Below are 21,835 nucleotides of genomic sequence, written 5' to 3' on the forward strand. Positions count from 1 at the left end.
GTCCAGCAGTGAATGCCAATAGGCTGAAACGAACGAACCAACAATAACCGTTATCCATGACACAAAACATCGACAAAAAGATTCCAATTCAAAATTATAAATAATATTAATTAAGCGCGCGGAGGAGGCTATCAAAATTTATGATTTCACTAGCGCCAAAATCAGATTAGGGTAAAAAACCAGTAAGGTTCCGTCCTGCCCTAGGCGATTGACCAGCCTACGACGGCCCAAGCCGAGTCTCACAGGAGACGCCCTGATAGAGGGAGAGATAAAAGATATATAAAAAAATAATATGTGGCTTACGTAACGAGTGCCAGATTATCCATGTGGACAGAGTAGCCCCATAACAAAACCACTACCACCACGCGTTTGCAACCTTACCCACCTGGGCCAACGATTATTCATTTCTAATTGTCAGAGCTGAACGTATATACTGAATGAAGCATAAGTATAAGAAGAATGAAATGAACTATATATACTTATAAATATTATAAAAACTAATATTTTTTAACTTTGGTTTTAAGAGTAATCTCTACAACTTTAACTAAAACTTATTTATATAATGATGACACTGTATGTAATTTTATGGTATATACTAGCAAAAATTATAAAAGCATTTTTGTTCGTGTATTATTTTTAACCATTGTTAGTATGTAAAAGCAAATAACATTATGTAAATATCACGCAAAATAAATTATATAGGTTTTCAGTAAAATCATCAAGTAGCATCTGTTTAGTTTACATATACTACGCGTGAAATTAAGTATACATCCTTACTAATATTATAAATGCGAACCAAAAACATAACACTATGTTCTTGGTAATGGTTCTTATTTTACTCGTGGTAATTATAATATTATATCGAGTGCTGGCGCTAAGAACTCCGCGTCATAATGGAGCGAGGGCGACTGCTCAAAATTTTAGTGAGATGAGACGCACAATACAGTGTTTTGCGAAACAAAAATGAAGTAAAGGGTTTTCATTTAAATAACTCGTAAAATATTCAATATTGAATAAAACCGCTTGAAAAATCTCTCGGCCAAACCAATGTGCCGTAATTAAATTAACAATCGATTTCATAATACTGGCCATCGTTAAATAAAAAAGGAAATTAGACAAAAGTTAAAGATGACTGTGTTTTTTGTATCGAGGAATTTATATTGTATTTGTGTTTTTAATTAATATTTTATTTTATTTATATACATACATTATCCTTACAGACTATGCCAATAAGATAATGTCGCGAAACATTAAATAAAATAAAGTACATATATAATATTAAATACATAATATACACAATATCGCTACTGTGAATTCACTCTGCGAACATATAAATATATCGATAGTGTCGGAGACACACGCATTCAGTAGTCGCAACGTCCTGGATAACGCAGATCTTTGCAACAGACTGGTTCCCTTGGTATCGCAAATAACCTATGCCTTTGCCGTCGCACATATCCTATGGGTACATAGAAACCCAGTTCTTGGAGTACACTTGGGTTGCACACTACTCCCCTCAAGACTTTCAATACGTAGTACGCCAACTGAAAGTCCAGTCAGGTTTTCAATTTATTCTACCCCACCATCCCTAAGACAAATAATGTTGGGTACATTAAAGGATTAGAGTCAACCATAGAAGTTATAGTAAAGGATCTATACATATTTATTATTTTTAATTCCAACATCACATACATAGATCAAATCAATTAAACTACAAGCGATTTGATTATAAGCCGCTTTTAAGCGCACCAATTTCTTAATACCATAATATGATCTTATTTAACATACAAATAACAACATACCACATAAATAATGGATACGCAACAAAAATATCTATATAGACTTGTTGTACTATAACAGAATAATGTGCATGTTTGTTTTGTTTATCAGTATATTCCTATTAATTAGTATTAATTGATCCAAATTTAGCTTCGTTAACGATAAAGAATAGAGTTCCTGGCCTATTTTCCATTGAAAGGTGAAATGTCAAGAAATCATTCTCCACAAACGTGTATTTCCTCAAGTAAAATAATTTCTAAGTAATCATAATTCTCATTTAATTATTATATCACTGCGCTATGTGCTAATTTAATGTTTTAAGAATATTTTGTATAGTTTAAAATTATATTTTGCAGAGAACAAAGAATTAGTAAGCTAACTTTTGAATATCGAATAAGGATCTGTTCGAATTTTAAAAATGGCAGCACAAGGCAAATGGAACGTGATAGCCCAAAGGCGTGTTATAGAAAAGAAACCCCATGTTCGTTTCCCCTATTTAAAGTATTCCTCCGTAAGATATTCTGGATTATAGGATCCAGTTCAATGGCTTGAGGGAAAGGCTTTAGACGACGACTAAAGAATTGTGGCGAATTCACGACAAACTTTACGACTTTACAAGTTTTATAAAGAAACATCCCCGGGGAGAGGAATGGCTTGACTTAACTTAGACTAGTTTTTAACGTTTCTATATTTTAAACAGAAAATTGTTATATGAGGCACACAGACAGTGCTTTGATATAAGAAAAAGCAAAAATTTAAAGAAAACACTTTTTTACCTAAAATTATGTAAATACATAATATTTATAATAATACATAGCTTCAATCCGGCATAAAAGTGTTTCTTTCAATGTGTAAAAGCTATGTTAACAAAAGACAATACTAAAAGCAAAAATATAATATATGTAAGAATAAACTTTACATATTATAAAATATCGCTTTATTTATTACTTTATTTTCCTAGGTAAACTAGTTTTATACTCTCAACTATAAATTTCTGTGTAATTTCATTGAACCATTCAAGGAACCGATATAACGAAAGCCTTTGAGTTTCACCATTTAAATCCGTTCACGGAAAAGCTCCTTGCGAAATACTTAAAAGCGTTGATACTCCAATAAATTCCCTATTCACCTACAACGATGGTTTCTATAGAATTCTATAACTGTTCGAAGAACTAAAAATACCAGCCAAGTTCCTAAACTAGTGAGGGAATCACTGTTGGGTTGTTTTTAGTTGCACTATGCAGTTCTACTTTAGCGAGTTGGGCGAGCAATTGCTTGTCGGTATTGTGGTACTTGGTCGCCGCTTAAAGTTTAGAAATGTCAACCGTAACATGCCATAACTTTATCCATTGAAGAACACATTGGAGAATGTACTTGTTCAACATGACTATGGTAAGGATTATTATATTTCAACTGAATGCTATCATGAAAAGTCCGATACAAATTAAATAAATTAACCCAATCGTTAATCAAAAAATAATTTGCTTTTCTTTTCACGATTATTCCAATTATATTATTATAAATAAAATAAGTCCATTAAATTCTATTTCTATACAAAAAAGGTTATTATACAAAACAATTAATGTGTAAGTAGAATGTCAATAGGAATCTAATTTCACTAATGGTAGAAAATTGTAATTGAAAATATTTTATTCGTTGAATATGTTTATTTTGCAGTGGTTTCCGAGTATTCTACATTCTTTCAGATCATCTGTACATAAATACCCTTATTGATGCAGAGATAAGCACACTCGAACCGATCTTAATCTATAATCCAAGAGAGGATAAACCACTCTACGCCAGAATTAGATTTATTACGCAATACATTTTTTCCCATTCTTGTTTATAATCAGCTTTGCTAAGAGGTAATTTTCTTATAAAGGATTCTTAAAGATTCTGAACTGGATTGTAAGTAAGTTTGTAGCGAGAAACGCTTCCAAAAAGGATTAATACACACTTGAGACAAACTTTTGTGTGATTGTCAATATTTTAAAATTAATTTATACGAGTATGTGTGAATATTTGTTGGTCTTCAAAACCTTTAAAAATAGCTTACAATTAGCAATTTTTTTTGCATGTTAAATAAGATATCGATTGTAGTCGGTATAATCTTCACATCTATGTAATGCGTTAATTATATACTTCATATGGTATATAATTAACGCAATACATTTAATAATTCGTATATTTCTTCACAGAGATTTATTGACTTTAGTCAGTAATCAGATCGTGGAATCTTTGTAATTTTTTTATACAAATATATTTGGCTTTTTATTTCTATATATAAGACTTAATTTCACGTGGAATAAATCTTATTTAAAGACTAAAGTAACAACTGTCGCAAAAGTTGTAACGTAAAAAGGTAGTAAAAACTCTTTGTTATGTTATAGCACGAAATACGTGGTTAAGACCTGCGAAGTACTCTCCGTAGATACTTCACTCTCATAATACCATAATTCCTTTATTATCGTAAAGGGGGTTGTTACATAAATTTCCTTTAATAGTTAGGTATAAGGTTTATTAAAGTACGGTTGTGTATTAATTAATAAATTAATGACGCAGGGTTAAAAAAAGAGTTAAAAATACTAGTTCATTTCATAATTTAAGTTAAATAACATGAAATTTTAGAAAATTTTAATGCATTTAGCGCATAAAATCTTGTATTCTTTGTTATTTACTATATTAAGAGTTTATAGTCGCATCATTATAGATTTATGATACCTATGTCGCACAAAATGTCGATACACAAAATTTAAAAACGGTATGACTTTTAAGTATGACAATGGAACCATAACATCCCACTAACAATCAAGAAATATATATCTAAACAATATAATTTCTTATAAATCAAACGAATAATGATTAACAATACACAAATATACAGTATTTACTATTTAAAAAGAATTAAATTAAATATAAATTGTATTATGGCGGCGACAAAACGTACGACTTATTGCTCGTCTGATTCTCAATTGCTACTAAATTATTATAAAATACACATCCATGCTATTGCTGTATTACCTAAAGGTTAAATTTCGTGCATCTTCAGTAATGGATCCAAACAATCCATTTCAGGTTTCTGAGCGTGTTCCTTCGCCAAGGATTCTTCAAAACGCATTATCGTTGGCATAACGCCATAGGCATTACGCTACCATTAGTAATGTCGCTTACGAGTGGTACCCCCTTCCTCGTGTAATCTATACGTGGCTGTGGATCAATTGTACTGGCAGCCGGTTTTACATCACCACCCAGATGCGATTAGGGACGGCGATGGACCGAGGTAATACATACACAAGCCAAATCTCCCTAGAATCCTAATCTAGTCGTTATGTCCAGATGGATTTTATATCAAGTGAAGAAGCTTAACCTCCCTGGCCATTTCCCACCTGTTCCATTAAAAATACTAAAAGGCCTTTTTAATATAAGTTTTAAAAGTATCCTTTTAATACAAAATCGACCATTTATATAAAACATGTATACAAAGAACCTAATAAGTAGAATTAGAAATCGATTTACTGCGTCTTGATAAACATTGATATTACTTAAAGATTGCTATATGTTCTAAAAAACAGCATAATAACACTATGATACAGCCGAATTATGTTTCCAAATGCAAAAATGTGATTACATCTTGATTTATGTACCTCATACATTGATCTTACTGTTAGATATAGATACTTAAAATATAAACGTAATAAAAATTAACAGAACTTTAATCAAATTTACGATCTCTGTAGACTTTTATACGTATACGTCACAGTATACGACCTTGTATACGTTACAGTATTTTTCCACTACTTTTTACCGACAAGTAATAGGTTTTTACAACAACTGGACCAGGGAGAAATGACTATTTGATTTTTGCAGTATTACAAACTCTTTAAATACAATAGATATTATGTATTCTATATATTTTTAGTTATACACCTATTATATATAGGTGGATTGCTATTGTTAATAGTTGATTCTAGGTTAAATAGAGCTTTTTAAATGTGTTTCAATATTATACAAACTGTTTATTTGTTACTCTTTTCCCTGAGGTCGTAGGTTCGAACCCCAGCGCGCATATAAACTTCACTGTCACATTTAACACTGGCTTGTATAATAAAGAAAACATCGAGAGGATACCGGCATACCTAAGACGCGCAATGTCAACGGCCTGTGCCATACAAAGAAGGCTGATCAACTACTTGCCTATTAGATAAAACAAATGATCACGAAATCGAAAACCAAGGGTTGTACCGCCAATGGTTTTTTATAAACAACTTAATTATATACTAACTATATTAAGACCTTGTAAGCATAATTAATTAATAACTATACTTTAGAAGTGATGTCCTAATTTCATAGTGTATAAAATTGTAGCGGGCTGGAAAAATAACGAATAATATAAAATATAATTCCACTTGAACATCAGAGATAAAAACATATTTTAACATTTATAGCAAACTCAATATTACGATTAAATTTTGTGGCAGTAATGTTGAAACGAAACGTATTTTTCAGCAATGAAAAGCCAGACTGGGGTGAGCATCAAGTAGAAGCCTTATTGGACCACAACGACGATAATGGCAGCACATTTGCTGTGGCCACACTTTTCCAAGACCACGCATTACATCACATGTTCCCAACTCTCGATCACGCCGTTTTAAATACCTTCACTCGATTTTTATGGACCATTCCGCAAAAAATCTGGCGAATTACAGAGAATATACACAGTTCGCTATAGCCGTTGGAGAGTTTAAAGAAATAATGCGAACGCAATTTAAAACAGGGGATGATAGACTGAACATTTTTGCCAACGAATTTTTCACTGTTTTGAAAAACGATAAACTTTTACGCATGTTATCAGTATTGTAATTGGTTTATAAACAAGGATTTAAATGTTTGAAAATATTATTAATTACGTTTAAACTTGAAATATTTCTCAATTAAATGAAATTACATGTAAACTCCTTGTTATGTGGCTCAAATTATCTTCAGATCACGGCAATTTGTTTCCCGTAAATTGCCTATTCATCCCCGCATGAAACGAACATAAAGAGTGAAATATTAACGCACTCCGACTCTTTACATAAATAACGAAAACCATAACGGTTATATTAAACTTGATAATGGGTGTCACGTTTAATAAAATCCATAGGCTTAGTATGTTTGTTGGGAGCAATTTAAATAGCCTATATGTATGAGTAGGTCTTGGCTTATTTTTATATCATCAGATCAATTTTCTGTGCCTGATACATGTCGTCTGTATTTCGACGGATCTAAAATATGGATTCAAAAAGAGGCAAAGTGCAAATGCTAGCTTGTGCTACAATTAGAATCTGTTTAACGCATTTTTATATTCGGAGCAATGGCGCGACTGTCAACTGTCATTGTCATTTAATGTCACAGAGCTCATAAATGAACAACATCAAAGTCAAATCAGTTTAAAACAGTAAACGTAATTTGACAAACTGACGAAATAGTAGAGTTCTCTGTAATTAGGTAGATATTTGTAAACAAAAGTGATATTGTATGAGTAGAAAAATATCGTTAAAACAAAAAAAGCATTTCGATTATGTAAAACCCCTTAGTAAGGTGTTAGGTATAAGCGTTCACACAATAAATGCTGCCCGCTTTGTTCTTTAAGTACGGGATTTCACTCGCACGCCCCTGCCTTTGTTTATTTACCGATTCTGTTCGGAAATTACCAGAGGCTATGACATTTTTTATTATAAAAGATTGAAAAATTCAATATTTCTGTTACTGCATCACTGGCTTTTGATGAATCAAACAAGAAAAAAACACATTGGAAACAACACGACAAATTAATTGAAATAAATATTTGAACCTATAATATGATGTTATGTTAGGCCGTGTATGCTGAACTGTGGCCGGCTGGTGTCAGCTCAGAGTGTTATTAGCGGTACTAAGGGAAAAGACGGTCGTATCTGTGCAGCGTTATTAGTGAGTGATCCTTGTGGCACATTCAATGAACTAGCATTAGATTGATAAAAAATATCAGTGGCGCTACAACCTTTTTACGTCTGGGCTTCAGATTTATGTATCTGTTTCATGATCACTTGTTAATCTATCGGCAAGTAGGTGATCAGCCTCCTATGCCTGACGCAAGCCATTGACTTTTTTGGGTCAAAGACGAGCCGGTTTCCTCACGATGTTTTACTTCATCGTTCAAGCGAATGTCAAATGCGCTCAGAAAAAAAGTCCATTGGCGCAGAGCTGGTCATCAGACCGACGACCTTATATTGATACCTATGCTATTTTGAACGCCCTCCCACTAGAGCGGTCTAGGCTTGCACACGGGCGCTACAAAAAAGAAATGTTAAGAAAATGCCTAGGAAGACCGGTTCCTAATTGAGCCCCTTTTTTCTCATATTTCTTCTTCTTCTTCTTGTAGTGCTTATCCCCTACTGGAGGTTGGTGGTTAGCTCGTCATACTTCTTCTTATTCTTCGCTAAGCGCATCAGCTGTTCTACACTTACCAATCCCATCCATTCTCTGATATTGCGGAGCCACGACTTCTCCTTCTGCCAGTGCATCTTTTCCCCTTGACCTTGCCTATCATGATGACTTAAAGAAGTCGGTGCCCGTCGTGTCGAAACACGAAGGGCACGCCATAGGACTTCTTCGTTCGTGAATCTATGGATCTTTCTTCTGGTGACACCACATTTCAAAAGCGTCGAGTTTCTTAATGGTTACCTCCTTCAAGGTCCAATCTTCGCATCTATACATTAAAACTGGCCAGATGTAACATTAAAGCATCCTACTTCGGAGGTGAAAACTGATGTCTTTGTTGCTACTCTACCTTTTGAGTTGAAGAAGGCGCGAGCAATTTCTATTCGGATCTTCACTTCAATTTCAGACTCCCATGCTTCAGTCACCCATGTGCCTAGGTACTTGTATTTAGTGACTCTCTCCAACTCCTACCACCGAGATTGTTGGGTTCAAGTCTTCTATCTTGGAAACCACTATAAACTTGGTTTTGGCGAGGTTTATTGCTAGCCCTGGTGCTCATAGACTTAGTCAACTATACTTTGCAGATCTTCAGGTATTGTTGCTATAAGAGTGGTATCATCGGCTTATCTCAAGTTGTTAATTATTTGCCATCATCATGATACCATACTCTTTACCTTCCAGTTCTTCAGAGACAATTGCTTCTGTATACAGATTAAATAGAAGCGGGGACAGAATGCACATATTGCAATCACATAAGTATCGTTTTTAACACGGTCAAAGGCCTTTTTGTAATCAACAAAACATATAATGACGTCTGTCTGTAAGTCTCTACATTTTTGAACGAGCACATTCAACGAGAACAGGGCTTCTCTGGTTCCTACCCTACTCTCCGAAATTTGTGCATCGCATTTGACTCTAATCCTCTCATGTATAATCGAGAGAAAGAGTCCTGACTCATCAGACTTATTGTGCAGTATTCTGTGCATTTCTTAGCCGTATGTTTCTTCGGGAGAGTAATTGAACGCTGCATAATCCCCGTTGTATAAATACAGTTGAAGAAGTTGGTTACCGCATCCACAAGGTGTTCCTCTGTTAGTTGTATAATCTCCAGATGAGTTTGATCTGGCCCTGGAGATTTTCCTGTTTTGTTTCTTTTTAGAGCTTTTACTACCTCTGCTCTCAATACTGGAGGTTCAGTGTGATTCCATGGTGTTACTGAAATTCTTCTAGTTGCATCTGCGAACATGTCTTCAACATATTTCTTCAATTAACTATAATGCGTAGGTCGTATAAATGTTTGTACATAAATGCGACCTAACTCCTAATTACGGATCAGAATGGACCATAAGCCAATATAGTTGGGTAATTTAGCAAACAAGAACTAAATTATCTTAGGTACACAATAATTAATTAATCTGAACTAATTAAATATTCATTTGTCTGCAAAGTTGCAGGTATGAGCAGTGACCCAACACGAAATGACCAAAGTTTGAATTAACTTCGAGATAGCTTTTGGATTTAATATTTTTTAGATGTTATAATAATATTACAAAGTTCTGTTAAATTTAAAATGTTTCCTGAAGTTTTATTTCATTTTAATTTCCTATTCTAATCATTATTCCGTCGAGCCATTTCTATTCAATAAAATTATCGTTTTTTCAACTAGTTCAAATAAAATAATGTCTCTAAATGTATATAATGTTATTTGATGTCCATTAGTCCCACTTCGAGTATACATACAATACAGTATTTATAATTTTCTTAAAGTACATTAGTAATAAACTACACTAATATTATAAAAAGGAAACATTTGTGTTTTTGTAACAAACTACTGGACCGATTTAGAAAGATTTCAAAAGCTCCATCTTCACTGAGTGACATAAGCTAGATTACATTTTCAAAAAAATAGAAATCTCTGATAAAAATGCATAGTAAAATTATCAATAAAGATCTTTCATCGCGTGCGCTGACTAAAACTATTGATGATAGAACAAAAAATATTACATAATAAAACAGTATTATACTCTATAATACTGTACAACAATATCTACATAAAGAAAATTTTACCATTGGTCAATGGTATGTTGGCCTATCCCGAGTCGGAACTCCAAATCATGAAATTATTTTCCTACCACAAAACAAAACTACGTCAAATGTGTGAAGAGAAGTTCTAAGACAATAAAGTTCTATAAATAAATATTTTAGAAGAATGTTTTGCATTTTGATTTTTTATTATTATGTTTAAAAAAATGTATAATCAAGCTTAAAATTTCCTGGCCTGGAAAAACATTATTTCATTACCTACTTGACATCAAGAATTTTTGAATAAATGTAAAGTATTTTTAAATTTACTAATGTCGGGCATTCTACGCAAATAATATTATGAATTTAAAAATGAATTAGATTATGAATGTAAGTGTGTATCGAATAATCTGAAAGGAAGTAATGAAAAACTAGAAATCTAAGTCAAATAAAACTTTTATGATAACAAAAATATATATACATACCGACTTAGATATATATACCGACTTAGTAGACTTTCCACACTGTACGAAACCGCGGGGTATTGCTAGTAAGTAATAATAATAGTTTATGGAATAATTTTGTCTCAGAAAAATATAAATACTATAAAACACAGTAGTAAATTGAAAAACTTCGTGTGAACCCACAAATTACATCTTTGTTAAACTTTACAATATTTGAATTTGCATTTACCCAAGTTTTCTTTACCCGTGAGACCGAAAACTTGTTAAGCATATCGGCGTAACTTGAAAATTCAATACAAGTCAATAGGAATAAATCGTGTCGTACGTGTTCAATTACAAGCTAGATGTAAGGAATACCTTCTTTGGGCCTTTGTGTACACGTGCCGAAAAGGTGTTTTCGTGATCTCATAAAATTCTAGTACTCGTTGCTATTTGATCAATTCTATTCTGTTTTCAAATTAAATTGTATATATGTAATGTAACATATATAGATAAGGAATCGCCTTAATTTCAAAATAATGATACGGACAATTACGGGGTTCTGTCTCCTTAATAAATATCTGTCGTGGAATGCAAATCCCAACGAACGGAAATCCTCGCAGCAGTGAGGTGGCGGCTCCGTGAAGCGCCAAGGCAATTTCTGATCTTCTGGAAGGAGCTAGGCTGGCTTAATGGCTAGCCAGGACTTTGGGCACAACGAACCAAATGAGCGTCTAAGTTCGGAAACTTGTCCACACTACATACATACATAAGGAATCAGCACCGCATACTCGGCATGAATAATATGTAAAGTATTTAACATTATTGGAGTGGGTGTAATTCGTGAGTCGTTGGAAACGGATGCACGAAAACCATCGTTTCATTGTTTTGTTGAACATAATCTAGAAAATTCTAGGGGGATATTTTCAAACATTGAATATCAATCACTACAGTTAAAACGTTAAAGTGTTTCGGTGCTTTGCAGAAAAAAAACCCATTGCTGGCGTGACTTTTCAGAATTCCTTCACAAAACAATTCAAAATATACCATTTAATAATATGTACAATTTATGTCCACAACACTGTGAATTCTTAAAGTAAAATTAAGTACAGTGACATTGAAAAATTTAAGGCCTGTAAAAAGTTTAACATTTTAGATATTCCATGAAATATTTCAGTAAGTCGTGGGTCTGAAATTTTACGACACTTTGTCGTTACTAAAAACGATTTTTTTTCCTTTTAGAGGCGAGACAGTTATTATTTATGTAAAACTTGGGGATAAATGCTTTAATATCGCTAGACATCGTTTGTATAAATTAATAATTTAGTTACTTTGACGGAACTGTCTTTGTAGTTTAAATAAGCAATGGTATTTCAATATTATGTTTGAGTACTTAATTTCAAAAGTCGGCAACGTAAACGCGAGCTTTGTGACATTCTCATGTGTGGCTGGTCGTTTGAGGTAAAACTTCTGTCCGTTTAACCCCTTAAAGTCTATAAAAAATAATGGGTTGGGTGGGGATCTTCCCTGGGAGAATCCTCCTATTGATTAAAGAGACAGTATACTCCTTTCTCAAAGGCTAGCAACGCACCCACTAAAATGGGTGTCCATGGGCTGCGATGACTGCCCTTTTTGGGAATCCCGTAAGTTCGATAGCCCCCTTATCCTATATATGATTTTAGGTATATTTATATAACTTAATATTTCTGCCTAACCACAACACCTGTTGACACTAATATTTGTGCGTCACTTACAATTCGATACTAAATAAGATTAACTTTATTATTATTTATTGGTAGTACTAAAACTGACTCAAGTAGCATTGAAACAAGAGACTACCTAAACGTAATAATAATAATAACTTAGAACAGCTTAAGTTCTTCTTATTAAGAAACGAAGAGACGAAAAATTCTTAAAAGTTACTGTCTTGATGAGCCTATTATAAAAGCGCCAGTCAGAGATACATATATATTATATTCGTAATCTATTGGATTATCTTTGTTAAAATTTTAGTTTTACACGAAGGGATTATCTACTTATACAGACTAGTGCCACGCGAACCTGCCAGGGTAAATTTCCAGCACTGTACGCAATAATCCGTTGCACATAAATTACTTGCTGCCGACAACATGTGTTTGTTCTGCATAGAGCTCCAATTATATATACAGCTATAGATATTTTGTAACTGTGACCAATTTGTCATTTCCCAAACGAAGACCTAACCAAAAAGTCTAGCTTTTTTTAAATATTGCTCACGGTTTGAGGGAAGACTCGAATGCCAATGTCAAATGTTGAAGAATTTTTAATCTTTAAAAAACATAATTATTTGATAAGCTAAAAATTTCCTTCGCAAGCAATATTTGAACGAATTCACCTAATTACATGGCGATCCCCGTAAAAGTGATAAAATGCTCAATTTCCATCGTTTTCGCTCGCTTCGCGGTATCTTATAATTCTAAACAATTTGCCTACGCGAGAGTTTGGGAATTGCTCTCGTTCAAAGTAAGTACCCGACCGAACTTATCTCGGCATCACGGTAATTTCATCTCAGGAAAATTGACTATTTACCTTCACATACGTTTCACGATGCGAAACGATCTTATAACCCTTTTAACCCTTTGTAATTAAAACTTTATTCGATATTTATTTCTTCTATGTTTACAGAAAGTTAATAATTAACTCGTAAAATAACTTTTTTTGTAGTTAAAAACACTGTTTCATATTTAAGCCCAATTAAAGGAATATTAAGAATATCCATAGCGCTAAATAAAAATATATACACCCTCACTTTCACACCATCACACAGCTAGCCGAATAAGGTATTACGTGGTATTGTATTTAGTTAACATAGCTTTTACACATTGAAAGAAAATAATTTTTAATAATTATGTGATAATTATAAGTTTATAATAATACAAATAGCTTTAATCCGGTTTAAAAAATGTTTTCTTTAAAGGTATTAAGTGTTTAATTTTAATGTATTATATATAGAATACACCTTTGGCTATATGTCATAATTTATGTTATTTGTAGGGTTATGAAATCAATAAAAAGATTCTATAATATATCGACTCTTGTTGAACAGTTGAAGACTTGGATGCGAGGTTTTAAATAAAATCACACAAGTGTTATAAAACGATTAAGTGGCACCAAAACTGTTAAATTATACAGTACCAATAAACGCCTAGAGTACTAGATAATCATGGAAAATTGGAATTTTGACGTTCGTTATTTAAATATTAAAATACGAATTTAGAAAAGGTGGTTTTAAATTACAACAAAAAATGTTTACGCTTATTTATAGGTATTGGAAAGAGGTCATTGGTTATGAAAATTAGTAGCATCAAGTAATTTACATCAATTATATTATTATTCGCATTACAACCATCCTACGCATTGACAGCTCATTACTCATAACATATAAGTGTACGTATTTGGCAAATTTGTTAAGGCAAATAGAGATCAATGGCTGGTAATTTATCAATACGACGAAATAGGTTTCGGATCACAGAGACGAGCTTTTAGCATCAGTGTCACATTCATAATATAATATTTATGAGAACACAATGTTTTATTTTGATAATGGAATTTCAGAGGCGTTTATCCGCGCTTTATTATAAGAGTTATCTTTCACATCACAGGTACCACTTGATATGTGTTTTCACACAATTGCAAAGCTCCCTTGGGAATATTACTAATAACATAAGTCTCTAAAAGGTTGGTTTTAGGGAGCACAAAACATTGTCTATACATGCAATTATTTGTAATAAACAATATTATGCAAGTGACAAACAAAGCTCATTAGTTTCGTTACAATTTGTATAGTTTACGATTTCTATTCCCCAATATATATATTCGTCGGAGCACTACTTAAGATTGTCTTACAAAAATCCATCGTGAATATTGCGTTACATATTTACTTAAACGATTGTTGATGCAAAGGGTTTGTGTATTTTAATATACATGATTAGTATTATTTATTTTACGCTCAATGTTAAATACCATCAAATGAGCAACCATGTATTGACTTAAAAGACTAGGGTTCTCGGTCAATCTATATATATATATATATATATATATATATATATATATATATATATATATATATATATATATATATATAAATAAATGAATCCCTATTTCCCTTGGTCACGGCATCATGCGTGATCTGCTGGACCGATTTCGCTAATTCTTTTATTGTTGTGGTTGTTATTGTCAGGGGAAGGTTCTTATGAAAAAATGAAAATTTAAGAATTACATATTAAATACCATAACCATATTAAGTAGTCATAAGTTAAGCAACCTGACTTTGATGACTTTTGTTACGATAGCAATTTTTTTTTTAGTGCATAGCGCTTTTACTATTCAAACTTTTTCTCATCCAGGAAAACAAACAAAGAATGTTGTATACCATAAAGCATTTTTAGTTAATTATACCAATTTGAAATCAATATTCATAGTTAAGACAGGACAACGTCTATTGGGTCCGCTAGTAGAAAATAATATAAGGATCCGAAGGTATTGAAATCCTAAATAGTACTTTTAATTTGACGCTTTTCTCTTACATGTTAATACAATACGTATCATGCATATAATTATCATAATACCACCCAATGATCATTAGCTAATTACATAGCGAAATTTATTCGTTGAAAATGGATATTTGACGGCAATTTGTATGATTCTGTTTCATTTAACTGACTCACGAATTTACTCTAAAGCAATAATTTAAAACGTAATGCCAGTCACACTATTTCAACCCTGGTGTTAGAATGGAGCATCTTTAATATTTTTGTTATATTTTTTGAGTCTAGTATGCCGGTTTTCTCATGTTATGTTTAAAGAACTTTACTTCTTATTACAAAATTGGATTTTATTTACATGAGAAACTTAACATTATGTACATACGAGCGAGATACACGTCCCAATTTTAGTCTAGTAGATCCACTTTGGAATTTTTTAACTCGATATAAAGTTGCCTATGGTCAGACATTCTAGTCTTAATAAATTCCATATGAAAACGGTCACTTCTTAAATTTAAACAAACATCAATTATTGATTTACGTGTTTTCGAGTCGCGTGTACAATATTTTTTCTTAATTTATCTGTTGTTAAACTCACCGTGGTCACCGTGACCACGCACACTGAAAAGTACGCGAAACGTCGGAAAAAAATTAAAATTTAGAATTATGTAAATAACTATAAGTTTTAATAATAATACATAGCTTTAATCTGTTCAAAAAGTGTTTTTCTTAATGTGTAAAAGCTATTTTAACAAAAGATAATATTATCTGTTGTTTTCCTTTACCATACGAGCAGGTCTTGATTGCACAATGAAAGCAAAATCAATCCGTTATTCAAGCCGACCTCAGTACTGAGTCAAACCTTTAAACTGCTCCATTTAACTTTTAATTCCAAACAGTATAATTTCATGTGTACCGATACCCTTGATATCTATTAAGCCCACATCCTTTTCATCGTGTCTAAAAGTCAATAATGTCCCATTCTTTGGACCGTTAAAGTTCAATTAACTGCTTATATGGCGCGTGAAATGAAGTATAAAACACCATCGGTGGTGGCCGTAAAATTCACAATAAGTATTTTATGGTACACATCACATCATTTAGTGATTGAAACTAATAAGTTGCAGTGTATTGATTATCATCTAATTTATAAAATTATTGTGTTACGGTGTTTGTAATTACACTTCTCCGAAATGACTGGACCGATTTTCGTGAAATTTTGTGTTCATACCGTGGTCTGGGAATCCAAAAACACCAATTTTTCATCCCTCTTAATGTTAAGGGTGGTTTTACCACCGCTAAATTTATTTAATTTTTTTTTAACAAGCTTTTTGTTGGTTTTTATTTTTTATGATACGTACAAAAATACATACAACCCTTAATTTCCACCGAGTATGATCAACCCCAATTTTTATTTTTAAATAAAAATCTTATGACATGAACTCTAAGGTTTATATAGAAAAAAATTCACAGAAAATCCTAAAATTCCAAAAAACTGTACACTTTGGGGTAGCATAGCACAATGTTCCATGTTGGTATGTACTAAAAAGGTAGGCCAAGTATAATCACATTAAGGAGAAACGATGTTCGCGGCGGCAGCTAGTAACATATAAAATGAATCACAAAGTATGTTGTAAGCTTCAAGTAATTCAGCTTTCTTCATATTTGATTATATTTAGTAATACCTATAATTTTGGGTAATTTTATCAAAATTAGATAAACCTAAAAAACCAGTTTCAAAAAAGTACGCGTGAGTTATTAACATTATGAATATTTATTTATTCCACATCATTATTATATCTTAACAGTCACTATTTATTCGATAGAACAACAAATAATGCCCACACTGATTATCCTACATAAAAAAGATATATATGTATGTATATGTATATAAACCCAAGTCTTATAACAAACAATATAGTGCACATTATATGATTAATAAAATTTAATGTTAGAAGGAATTTATTATGCGAACAAATAAAAGTACCAACTTATTAGGCTCATATAAAAATAACAACCTTGAACTTCAGCAAACATAAAACCATTTTATTTTTCTTGCTATTGAAGATAATGCACGAAGAATTACATTTTTATTGAAAAAATAATATTCTTTATAAGTCATTTTTATAAAAAAATCTCCATTTAATAATATGTCGTTCAGTTGAGTAATATGTTATGTTATACTAAAAAATATATTTAATATTAGATATATAGGCACATCATTATAAGTAATTATTCATCAAATCAAACTAATGTAATCAATTGTGATTACGCTTGATGTAAAGAGAGAATGTAAAATGACGCATCGTCTCTTTCGATTGTGATTGGTCAAATGGACGTCATATCACGTCACACGACGACACGTATTGGACTACGGTGCTGTTGACCAATCACAGTCAAACGAAGATTAATTGTTTCTTCTTTAGTCAAACATTATCAGTCCCTTGGACTGTATTGTAACAGAATCAGTATAAATAGTTAAATGAGAACACGATCTACCAGAACGACTCCTTTTTTTCTTATTTTGATAATGGACTCATTATCCAACACCTAATTACAGTAAAAATCTGAACCCAATTTATAATTGAATGTAATTATGTAGATCTAGCATTTAATATTGAAAAAGTGCTTACGTAAGCGACGTGGCGACGCTAATGTCTAATTGAACCATTTCTATGAAGCTTGCTCTAAAAATATTGCTTATTCAACATTATACGTAATCCGATAAGCCAAGGAACGTGATTATGTTCCCAAACTGAAGCCTAATTCTCATAATATTCGATACATTGTTTAACATATTTCAGAGATTAGTGTTATAAAGGATTACAAAGTACTTTATCAATATGGTGTACTAAGTAGTTGTTTCATATACGATTTCTGCTTATTTCGAATATTTATATATTAAACTTTACAGGCAAAAAAAAACCAGTGACAAGTGCAGAGTGCCTGGTTACCAGCTGGAGCAAACTAACCTCTAGAACAGAGTACACATGACACAATGTATGGAAATAATTAATAAACCGCATAGATTAACAAACGTTTTTAATTATCCGTTGAGTGAACTGGTAAAAGGTTTGCTTCATGCCAGTTCCTATACTCTAAGAAATATTATTTTTGTAAATATTTTAAACTGTTACAGTTTAATATATATTTTTTTTGCGTATGAATAATAATTGCCGCATTAGAGTAAGCTGTAATAATACTTTGTTAGAAATAAAATCAATAATTTTTATACGCATTACCGTTTTGAATTTGTTCACAAAATGCTCGTCTTGCTTTATCTTTTAGGATGGAAAGGCTGAGAACCCATTAGGTCCACATCACTACAGTCCTCGACATAGTTACTTTAATTTTCTTTTTAGGCTAGTAGGTGATAAGGAGTAGTAGGGGATAAGGTTTTTTAACTGATACGCGTTATCTTTTTACTGAGAAGTAATCTGAAATTTTTGTCGTGATATATTTCTTCTTCAGTATTAATTTCGCAAAATAAAAATAAATGTCGGTACAATCCCTTCAGGTCTGGTCCTCAGATTTCTGTATCTGTTTCATGATCATTTGTTAATCTTATAGGCAAGTAGGTGATCAGCCTTCTGTGCCTGACGCACGCCATCGACTTTTTGAGACTAAGGCAAGCTAGTTTCAGCATGATGTTTTCCTTCACCGTTCGAGCGAATATTGAAAGCGCACTTAGAAAGAAAGTCCATTGGTGCACAGCCGGGGATCGAACCTTCTACCTCTAAAGCGTCTAGGCCAACACTGCTCTTAATTAATTTCGCATATGTAAAGAAAAATACGAATAGCGAACCGGGATTCGAAAACACGACTTCAAGATCAAAAATCGCACATAACCTTTTAACGCATACAACAATAGGAAATATTATTAACTTCAACAAATTTAACGTTTGCGTTTGCAAAATACAACTGGGGCATTTTTATTTTAAAATGTACAACATTTTGTCTTGAAAACGAATTGCATTTTCTTCAAAGTAGGCGCTACATAATCATAAAGATGGAGTCGTCTTACACAGCATAATAAACTCGGTTAAGAAGATTCTATCCACAAAGGTTTACTTAATTTTAAACATCTTCTTAAAGATTTACGACACAGGCAGTTAAATGAAAAAATTCTTATTTTTATGACATTTTCAGACTCAAGATTTAAGATAGCGTCAGTGAAGTAATCGTAAAAGGTAGAGAAGGAAATATATCCGATTTCCATCAAAGGGATTTTAAAGAGATTTATGCTTTTGTATGTACTTTATGTGTTGTCAACCGTAAAGTAAAACATTGATAATTTTCAGGTTTTCTTCAATATTACAGACTAGGATCTTACTGCGTTTTCTTAATCTACCTAATAGCAAAGACAATTACAGTGATGTAAAAGAGCGTAATTTTAAAAAGTATGTGTCTATAATATTGTCTTCGGTTAACATAGTTTTTACACATTGAAAGAAAATATTTTTTTAACCGGATTAAACCTATTTGTATTATTATAAACTTATAATTATTTACATAATTTTAAATTTAAAATTTTCCGACGTTTCCGAGTTACCGTGAGCAGGCACGCTGTAAAGCACGCGAAACGTAAAATTATGTAAATAATTATAAGTTTATAATAATACAAATAGCTTTAATCCGGTTAAAAAATTGTTTTCAGTATCTGTCTATTTTCACAAAAACACTACAACCAATGTATTGTTGTTATGTAATTAAGGAAATATATACAGTTCTATTTATATTAGTTGCATTTTAATACATCGATATGATCTCAGCATTTGATAGAACAAACTAAGATGTTCCAAACGTTTGGTATAATTTACAGGAGTAATATTCAAACGTCGTAGTATAATTCCGCTCACTGGACAAAAAAAATAAACAGCGATACATGGGCAAGGCCAAGTAGTACTGCCCGTCAGTTTTGTTATTTTGGTAAAAAACAAGCTTGCGGAGTCGAATGAAGACTACTGTAGACTAGACGCTCAATGCATGCGAAGATCTTAGGGTCCGTTGCTGTGTTTAACGAAAAGTAGTTTCTTGAAGAGTTTTATTTCTGGAATCTGATCCCACTATTCAGAGGTTCTTATAACTCAAAATAACTTTATTCGTATAGGTTAACAAGTACACTTATGCACGTTAGCAGAAAATATGATAAATTGATTCTAAATTTACAATTACGAATAAGTTCGCACCTCAAGGCCGTAGAGGGCGTATAAGTTCATTCATACAATTTTTTTACGTCACGGAAAATATATGTTTTTACACGCTTTTGCATCAACATTTTCATTTACACTGACATGTTAAGCTTTTAAATAATCACTATCATGACTTTAGGATAACATTATAAAATAGTCAAAGAAATTATTAGTTTTATTTGATTGTAAAAAATAACAATGAATTGACTATTTCTAATCAAGATCAAAATATTTGTTTGCTCAGCTAATATACAGAGTTTGACTAATATAAAAGAGACAGTATCGTTACATATTTTACTATAGCAGTTACTTCAAAGTACGCGTCATTGAAATGAGTTTATAACTCGGATAGGAAAAGTTATTTTCGTAGTGAGGTACGAGTCCGTTTCAAGTTTTTCAAATAACAGATTCTAGAATTTTCTACTATTAATAATCTAGTATACATTGTGTTAACGATGAATTATTCTGATTTTATGCATAATGACTCGATAGGTATATATAGCTTATAACAAAGATAATATGAGACGTTTCTAAATTTCATAAGTGAAGCCCGCTGCAGAATTGTTTACATTTCTTATATTTTTAACGTTAGGTACTGTGTAATAAACAATAACTATAAAGCTATTAAACAGTTATTATATATGTCGCAGTATGTCGTTCGACATTTGGATTTTATTTGGGGCAACCGAACTCAATGATCGATCGAACGAGCTACTGACAGTTTGACTTTGACACATTGACAATTTACAACCTGTAAGATGTCTATGATATTGCGTAGTGTTGCCATTCTAATAACACAAATTACATATTGTGCTCTTATTAAATTATTTCTGACGTATATATATTCCGAACTTTACACCAGTGCGTTTTATAATAATCAAATTCTATTTACTTAGTTATTTAAATTCTCTCTTATATTATAAGGTTTGTGTTTTCTTTTTCAACACATGCTTTATCTTATCCTTTTCCTTATGTCGCATATTGGCTAATACATATTCCTAGTTTCATCCCATATATCATCATCATCTCATAGAATCGATGATGAAGATCTCAAAAAATACAACAAGACTAGGCTATTAAAAGGCACACCATATTGAGCCGGAAACGTGATATCAATAAATTCCTTAAGAAAAAAACTTTTTGAACGGATTAAAGCTATGTATTATTATTAAAAACTTATAATTATTTAAATAATTCTAAATTTTAACCGACGTTTCGCGTGCTATTCAGCGTGCGTGGTCACGGTGACTAAAGACAAAGGGTGTTAAATGTCAAAAGTATAATAATACATAGCTTTAATCCGTTCAAAAAGTTTTTTTCTTAATGTGTAAAAGCTATTTTAACACAAGACAATACTATGTGTAATATTTATTTCAATTATTCACTACTTCTACATTTCATTTAGTTGGGACAGACG

General features: G+C 32.1%; 1 pseudogene; it reads left to right on the forward strand.

The window, feature by feature from the left end:
- Window positions 1–2,197: 2,197 nt before the first annotated feature.
- LOC123710604 lies at window positions 2,198–6,639 on the forward strand (annotated as a pseudogene).
- Window positions 6,640–21,835: the final 15,196 nt, after the last annotated feature.

This window comes from Pieris brassicae, chromosome 6 (assembly GCF_905147105.1).
Source record: "Pieris brassicae chromosome 6, ilPieBrab1.1, whole genome shotgun sequence".
Taxonomy (NCBI): domain Eukaryota; kingdom Metazoa; phylum Arthropoda; class Insecta; order Lepidoptera; family Pieridae; genus Pieris; species Pieris brassicae.